Here is a 9,305-nt window from a genome sequence, read left to right on the forward strand (position 1 = left end):
AATAATAATAAATTGAAAAAAAACACAAAAATCGCAAAAAAAAAATTTCGAAAAAAATAATAACAGTAACAACATTAACAATATTAACAATATTAATAATATTAACAGTAATAATAGTAACAATAATAATAAATTGAAAAAAACACAAAAATCGCAAAAAAAAAAAAAAAAATTGGAAAAAAATAAAATGGTCACCGGCTTACCTCAAATGCTGTCCAAACGGTGGCGAACGCCGTAGAGGAGTGACTGGAGCGTCGGTGGCGGCGTCACAGTGGCTGGAGCGTTCTCAGGAGGGCTGGAGGCGCGCTGCGGACGGAGGAGAAGAGAGGAGAGGAGAAGGAGAAGAGAGAAAGAAGAAAAAAGGAAAAGAAGAGGGCGCGTTTAAAGCCCTAATATTTGCGACCGACTCATCGGTCGCAAATGTCATTTAAATCGGTCGCAAATTTTAATTGTCCGACATCGTTTTAATATGCGCCAAAATTGCGACCGATCTGCGACTGAAATATGCGGTCGCAAAAAATCGGTCGCAATTTTATCTCATTTCGGTCTCAGATTGTGTCCCTTTTTTTGACGCGCCCATTTTTGCGACAGAAACAAAGTTGGTCGCAAAGCGGTCGCAAAATCGGTCGCAAAATCAGTCGCAAATCCGCAGTAATTCAGTCGCAAACTGAAAGGCAATCCCGCGCGAGTTTTCCGCGCTAAAATCTGCGACTGTTTACCAATCAGTCGCAAATTGGTATCCATATTGCGACCGACTTTTGTCGGTCGCAAAAATCGGTCGCAATTTGAAGTTTTTTTTGTAGTGAGAACCTACAGTACCCATGGAAACAGTAACTAACAACCCTATTGTACAAACATCCTCCCTGCAACTCCCACCTACTTATAAACAGTATCTTACAGATAAAATAGATAATTTAGTTGAAATCTCCCATATCCCTGAGTCTGCCCAAATCCAAAACTCCCTTATACCTATTCTCAACCCTTATGATGTGTTTAAACGAAGTCCATCTCTGACCCGTCAACTCCATCAAATTATCAGCCATCCCTCTGTTAATATTAAGGAGTATGTTCAGTCCTCTTCTTTGTCTCAGTGTGTTTTGCGTTCTACACCCGCAGAATAATATGTCACTCTAGAGACCCCTGAACAGTTTATTGCCCAGTGGAAAAAACAAAAATATACTCATCTCCACTTTGGAGCCATTCGTTTAGTCCTCTCCTATCATGGTCGTCGAGGCTTACCTATTACTGCTTGTCTGTCCCTACTTGATACTCGCTATCTACAGTATGAACATGTTGTTATTGGTACTATAGCTACAACTCTCAATGCTGGTAGCATAGTCCTCACTTTCTTCCCCAACTTCAATCTGTCTCTTGAAGATCCACATTTGAGTACGGCCCTGAAGGTTCAAGTTCAAATCACAAGTGCTGAACAAGTTCCTGAAACCATCTCTGCCACTTTACACCACCAAATTGTCTACAGGCTCCAGGATCATGCCATCAACCTGCAAACACCTAGCATCTCCCACAGTGATGCTTTATACATCTTTGATGATGGTGGTCCTACTCCCACTATAGTTCAGACTCCTAAGCAACTGCCTAGAGAAGAACTTGAGAAGCTCATCCCCTCTGCCTAGATTACAAATTATGAGAAGCTCCATCAACTTCCTCAACCTGTCCAACAACAGGATCCCATCTTTGTCCACCAACTGGATAAATCCATCAAGATTTCATTTCTCCCATCCAGTTTGAAACCCAGACATTCTGTCTCTCTCATCCAGCCTGTCAAGAGCTACACCGACGATCTTGAGGGAAGCACTGCCTCTAGGGCTTTGCACTGATCTGGAGGTAGAGAGTCAGGGAAATCTATAGTGAAATGAATGTACAACTTCCCCCTCATGAACGGCCTCTGATACATCAGCATCCCTTCATCATTTATGGCCTTGAATTGATCAGGCTTCACTACTTCCCCTAGTTGAGATTTTATGAGCAGTTGCCTTCCATCTAAGTGGGTCAATATAAATTGGAAGCCACAGAGCGCCTCCGTTAGAGAGAGTGTGTGATCAACAATTAGGTCATCACCCTTTTGCTTAAACTTAGGATGCTCCTTTTGCTATAGTACAAAAACAATGTCCCTTATAATAGTATCAGATGCTTCATCAGCTTCTCCAAGGAAGGTAATCCTCTGTCCATTTTGCATTCCCTTCTCAACAATGACTTCCAGAACTTTCTTCTCCTGAACAACCTTTTCACGCTTGCACTGAGGGCAGCGGTCCTTATCATTAATTGTCTCACCAGTACCCTTACATTCATTGCAAGGATGCTGCATTTGCTAGATCATTGAGGGACCAAGGTGTCTTATGGAGACCTTCATTCCAGAACCTTGGCAACTCGAACATTTCATTGATGCACCAGACTTGGAACCTTTACCTTTACACTTCAAGCAGATGACATTGCGGGAGAGAGAAAGCTTCTTTGAGATGCCATTGTAGAGATCTTCTAAAGAGACCTTGAGAGGGTGGATCACATCCTCGCCTCTCCTCTACCTTCGACCCCTGTTGCTACCACCACCACCAAATGGGCTGCCACCAAAGAAAGATTGGAAAATGTCAAATGGATCATGCCGCCGCCACCGCCACCCATTCCTTCCTTGAGTGCATCCTCGCCATATTGATCATATATCTCACGTTTTTCTGGGTCACTTAACACCTCATATGCTTGGGCCAACTCTTTGAACTTTTCAGGATCACCACCCTTATCAGGATGGTTCTTGATGGCAGCTTTTCTATAAGCCTTCTTTAGATCATCCTGCGAAGCGTTCTTTGAGATGCCAAGAATCTCATAGTACTTGGTGTTATCGCTTTTCTTTGGTCCTCTTCCAAACATCTTCTCGATTTCCTTTAATATCAATCAAAGATCTGATGGCGACAAAAGGCCGTTCGAGGTCTTTAGAACACGGAACCAGCATAACAGGAGGGGGTACAGATCGGAGACAAGGGATCATAACTAAAGGGAAAACTACTTAGGCACAACAACTATCTTCAGAAAGGAAAAGAGAGAAGATTTAGAAAGCCATAGAGAGAAAACACACTAGAGATTTTATTAATGAAAGCATTTGATAATTTTACAATGGAGAGAGTTTACATATTTATAGGCAAAGAGCCTTATCCTAACAATCCAAGGAACCAATAGGAATAATCCATGTGGCATCCTTATCTTATCTTATCTTAAGTAATCAAACTAGCCAATGGTAGGAGACCGTGTGGCGATCTTATCTTCTAAGCTAATAATGTAAAGGAATCTTATCCTAGACATAATAATGTGGGAGGGCCCACGATAGAGACACACACATTATTACAAAACATTATTACATAAGGAAAAAAAGGAAAAGACAAACATATCACCATTACACAAAAAGTGAAAGGGGACAATGATGGTGACAATAGGGCCACAGGTCTTTATAGGGCATTGTCATTTAGCGCCATCCACTTTTGTTGATGGGTTCATGCTCTGAATAATCTTCATCTAAGTCATCAGTGTCAGTGTCATAGTAGGACCGTCGTGGACGTTTGGCCTTGTCATAATTCCAAATGGCATCTGGATCAAAGCCAGGAACATCAAGGATGTCAGTAGAGGTAGAGGGCTCTGAAAACTTATGTAAACGTGGTGATCGTCTGGGAAGTAATTCATTGATCTGTTGGGATGTCATTGGAGTTTCTGGAGGTTGTGAATCTTGAAATTCTGAGCCAAGGGATCCTGTGGGTCCAAGTTGTGAGGGTCCAAGTGTACAGTCTACATAGGAAAATATTCTCCTGGGATCTGTATCTCTTTGGTGCATGCTAACCATAGGAATGTACAGGTTTGTTGAATTATTAAGTGAATTTCCATGTATTAACAATGTTTGTTTTATGTCCAGGGAAGATTCTTCATAACGACAGGGTAGATTTTTCCAATGTGTCACGGTAGTAACAACAGTTCCAGTGGGGTCATATTGTCGGCGAAGAAACAGGATTGCCATGTATTGTTTTGCTTTATTAAAATCAAGATGAGTGAACAGGTTATCTTGATGAATCCAAGATGTGAGCTTATACTGCCATGAGGAAATGTTTTCAAACAGTTGGAAAAATTGCCAAGCCGGATGGCGATGGTTTTCGTCTCTGTGTAAGAACCAGAGAGTTTGGAGAAGTGGAATTTCTACAGGAAGATGGTAAAGAGTGGTAAGACACCAGAGATACCAGAATTCTTGATCTGTATAAGGAAATGACTCATTGATGGTGGGGAACAGTCTCTAGGGGAAAGGAGAGGAGAAATCATTAAGCTGTGGAAGTACTTGAGGATAAAGTTCAATTATTTTCTTATAAATCCACATGTCACGTTCCTGAGAGGAGAGGCCTTGAGGCATTTGTGGATGAGGCGTGTCTTGTAAGAAGTAAGCCATACCGATAAAAGGGTAGGTAATTTTGATAATGGAAGAGACAGGGGAGACTAGTTTGGAGACTCTTGACAGGAAATTAGGGATAAGATTGGTTTTTACTTTGATATGTTGGACTTCAAAATCATAGCGGGAAAACCATTCTTTCAATCTGAGTAACTGTTTATCAAGAAGGTGTTTTCCTTTGAACTCAAGAATCTTGGGAAAGGAGGAGTTGTCCAGGCAAACAATAAAATGGCGGGAAGCTAAGAAGAACTCATATTTCTGAATCCCATAATTCACAGCAAGGATTTCTTTGAAATTGCAATGATAATGGAGTTCTAAATCTTTAAACTTTCCAGAAGCATATTTATAGAGGGATTCTTTGCCATTTTTGCGTTGAAGAAGAATAGCACCCCATGCTAGGTCACTAGCATCATTTTGTAAAATGAGTTGGGCCTCATCAGAGGGAATAGTCAAGGAGGGAGTCTTTTGGGCCAGGTCTTTGAGTGTTTGGACGGCTTTGGTATGTTCATGGGTCCAGGGAGGCAGATTCTTTTTGAGTAAAGAGGATAAGGGCTCGGTGTAGATGGCGGCATTAGGGATGAAGTCCCTAATGTAATTGATAAACCCAAGGAATTATTGGACTTGAATTTTGGAGAGATTGGTGACGGGAAAATGGGCTAATTCTTGGGCCAAATGTGGGCCTGGTTGGTATTCACCATCTTTGATATGGAGTCCAAGGAAATCAATTTCTTGTTTGCCAATAATGGACTTCTTTTCAGAGAGCATGACTCCATAAGAGTGGACAAGAGAATGGAACTGAATCAGAAGATCTTCATGAGCCTTTGCAGTGTCAGAGAACAAAAGGATGTCATCAATGTAGATGATACAGCTATGTAGTAAGGGTTCAAAATTTTGATCATAGCCATTTGGAAAATTGAGGAGCAGTTTTAAGACCAAAAGGCATCACAGTCCATTGATACTGTGCATCAAGAATACAGAAGGAAGTCTTGTATCTATCTTCAGGGCGAATTCCTAGTTGCCAAAAACCAGATTTAAGATCAAACTTGGAAAAGAACTTAGCATTCTGGAGATGAACCAAGAGAGTGGAAATCTTCGGAAAAAAGAGACTTGTTATTGATTACAAACACCTAAATCACTTCCTCCTCCCTACCCGTTTTCAGCCACGATTTGACACAAGGGAGGCAGCGATCGACTCCCCCAAAGCCACCAGTCCCTTCTCCGGCCTTCCCTCACGCCGAACGGACCTGTGGTGGTGCGAGTTGTGCTGTCTCCCTTGACAGCCTCTTCTCCTTCAACTTTCGGCGATACACGCCGTTTCTAGCGATTCCAGGCTGCGAACAAAGTGCGATCGACCTCCTCTCCTCCCCTGCTTTCGTTTCATGGCTTCAATCTGGAGTGAGGTCGCTTGGATCAGAAAAAACCAAGAAGGGGCAGCTAACCGAAGGTTCAAGGGCAATTTCCAACCAAACAAGGCACACTCAGCTTAAATTGGTTATATACTTGAGGTCCTTGCATGATTTCGAGCATTTTGGTGTATATGTTGCTCAGTTCTAGCAATAGTCGATTTTTCGGCCACCGACCACGGCGGCGTCCTAATGACCCGCCAACGACACTCCGACAAGGCCATGAGAGGCAGAATTCTTGTCTCGATTTAGGCAATGAGTTGATGTTAAGGAAATTTCTATCGGTGAGCCCTACGACTTCGATACTAAATTCCCGATAATATTTGATACGAGTTTATCGATCTAATTTTATTGTTTTGGTTTAATTGAGTTAAATATATATAACCAAACAGAAAGTTATTAAATTGTTAGCTTAGCCGAGTTAGTTGATCGATTAACCTAAGCCAAGGGGAAGGTTAGATGAAATCTAGTATCCAATTACTATTATGGTGAATATCCGCTTATCATAATGTTATGTAAATAATGGATGATGGTCTTTGATTAAGGTTAATGCCCAATGGATGGGCTACATATTGAATTGTGCTTTTGATATGTGAATTGATAGCTATCCCGATTTACAAGGGAGATATTGCTGGATTTTTGGTAAAATACTTAACAATGAATTAAAATAATTACGCATTAATTTAAAATGACTAATAAAAAAATTAATACTAGTACTCGTATTGCCAATATAATTTTTACTATTATTATTATTATTATTATTATTATTATTATTATTACCATTAAGCGTTGATTGCCAAATGAACTATAATATTGATTAATCCTCAATTAGAATAAATAAGTAGAAGAAAGAAATATAGTTGTGTAGCTAATAAACTAAATAAGCAGCCATAATGTAGCTACTATGATTAGCTAATGAATAAGAATTAAATTTCTTAAACTAAGATTCTTACTTAGAATTTTCTATCTGGATGCTTATAAGGTTCCAGAATGACGAGACAAAAGTTGGAAGGAAGCAGTAATAAGGATAGTCTTGTTAAGGACGATAAAGAACTGTGAGTAGTGTTAGATAATTCGCATCATCCACTTGCATTTGCATTTATGCATTCACAGCAAAATGTTGTCATGCATTACTTGGTGAATTGCTATTTGTGCTACACCATTTGTTGCTATTAAGTATTGTTTGATTACTTGTGTTGTGAAATTACTGTGCCTTGTTTGTGTGGAATTGGGATGAAGTGAGTCACCATGGGTTTGTGAGGACGGTATATAAAGTAAGTGTGAATACCCAAATTTTGAGGCTCAAAAAGCCAGTTTTTCCGGACTGCAAACAGTCCGGTCGGACCAGAGGCCATTTTGGAAATTTACCGGAAGTATGCCAATATGGTACTTAAAACGTCCGAGACGTCACGAGAATCGCGGAACTGGTCCCGGAATATTTTTTGGAGGTCCGAAATTCCCAAAAAAGCCTCCGGAACGTAAAACTAGAAAGTCCGCCGGCCGCGGCGGCCGCCCTTCACGGCGGCAGCAGCCGCCCTCCAGCCCGGGTTTGCCTATAAAATGGCCCCGATTCCTCCATTTTTACTCACTCAGTCTGTGTTGACGGACGCTCCTTCTCCCCCACGCTCCTTGCGATTCTTTTATTGCTTTTCTGCATTTTTAATTTAGCTTTATTGCTTTCTTGCTTTATTAATTAGTCACTAAAATTGAACTAATTAATATCCCCCTAACGAGGAGCTTAACCTGGAGGTAAGAAGTGGCCGACGACTCACTCAGGTAAATAAACGAAACCCTGGCTATTTAATTTCAGCATAATCTGCATAATTTCTCTTCTACTCCACACTCTTGCATAAATGCATTCACATCATCACTTTGGCAAATGAACTGCCTCAATTAAAAGATTAAGCTTAAATGCCCGGTTAATTTAATAATCGTGGTATTAAACTTAAATCCGAAAATATTGGCTAAAAAGCCTAGTTAATTAATAACTACGGTTTAATCGCCTTTATTTCGAACAATTCGGCTTAAGTCCAATTAATCAATAATTGTGGCTAAATAGCCTTAATAAAACACGTTTTTTCTTGGCAATAAATTGCCTATATTGCAATTCAGTTGATCAATTTTTGGCAAACAAATTGCCTATACATTAGATTAACCATTTTTAGCGACAAATCGCTTAAATCGACACTTTTGGCAAACAAATTGCCTAAATCAACTCATTTTGACTAAAAGCCTTCAAATTAATCAATCTTTTGGCTAAAAGCCTTAAAATCAAGCATTTTGGCGACAAACGCCCAATCAATCAATTTTCGGCAACAAATTGCCTAAATCACTCCTTTTGGCTAAGAGCCTTAAATCAACACTCTTTTGGCAACAAACGCCTAATCAAATCAATCAACTTCTTTGGCAAAATGCCTAAACAAAATGCACGAAGCATACACACACTCATGCATTAAGCATACCCCTTCAAAGCCCTTCAAAGAAGGCCTATCGAACTACGTTGACTTTGATCTTCCATTCAAACGGAAGTACGTAGGCACGTTTGGGATTTAACCCCGAGCGGCAAGTCAAAATCACTTAAACATCTCAATTGGTCCAATCACATCAATCACCCTGCAAAGCATTCACTCATGGTTAGTTCATCAACATGACATGGTCTCGGGATCCACCTCGGGTTTGCAAACCATGCCTTAGACATTGGGATAATTAATCTAGTAATTAGGTTAATTAAAATTGGAGTCAACTCAGGGTTTTTCCTAGTTTACCCCAAAGTAATTAAACAAGGTGGCGACTCACACATTCACGTGCATTTCTGCCCTTTGTCATATGCATCATATGCGCATGTTTCGGGGTAGGGGTTCACAGTAAGTATCCAGAAAATGATGAGAATATGGAATTCGATCGTCGGTCAGGTATGGGAGATTCGTGCCCCCGTGTGCACTGATGATATGATGTGATATGATATGAATAATATGAAAAAGCCACAGAGTGGCTTTCTGTTGATATGAAAAAAGAAAAGAGAGTATATAAGAAGTAAATATGGGAGAGGGCTAGTCAAGTGAGGATTAAACCGGTCAGCCGGGTATGGAGGGATCGGCTCCCTGGTGCACACGTCAAGAGAGGATGGGCCATGCGTGAGGACGGCTTATCGGAGGTTTCAGTGACGCTACTGACCAATTTCCACGTGATGTGATTATGTGAAGGTGATAATATTTGTGGTTGCTACTGTATTATTATATGTGTGACAAACTGCATGACCATATAACTGCTCAGGTGACTAAATTGATTTATTTTAGCATTTGTCTGATTGCGTGGGGTGAGAGGTTATCTAACTCTACTGATTGAGTTTAGTGCTCACCCCTGCCTCCTATTTTTTTCAGGTAATAGGTGGAAAGAACCCTATGAATCTAACTGAATCAAATACAATTATATAAAATTAATAATCATTGTATTAAGCATGTAAATGT

At 40.4% G+C, this 9,305-nt stretch overlaps 2 pseudogenes; one reads left to right on the top strand and one right to left on the bottom strand.

The window, feature by feature from the left end:
- The first annotated feature begins 821 nt into the window (after positions 1–821).
- LOC149493276 (uncharacterized) lies at positions 822–1,787 on the top strand (annotated as a pseudogene).
- A 2-nt stretch (positions 1,788–1,789) lies between these two features.
- Positions 1,790–2,917, bottom strand: LOC105635558 (dnaJ protein homolog pseudogene; annotated as a pseudogene).
- Between the last annotated feature and the right edge of the window lie 6,388 nt (positions 2,918–9,305).

The sequence above is a fragment of the Jatropha curcas genome, chromosome 10 (genome assembly GCF_041381405.1).
Source record: "Jatropha curcas cultivar XTBG-Jc1 chromosome 10, XTBG_Jcur_1.0, whole genome shotgun sequence".
NCBI classification, from domain to species: Eukaryota; Viridiplantae; Streptophyta; class Magnoliopsida; order Malpighiales; family Euphorbiaceae; genus Jatropha; species Jatropha curcas.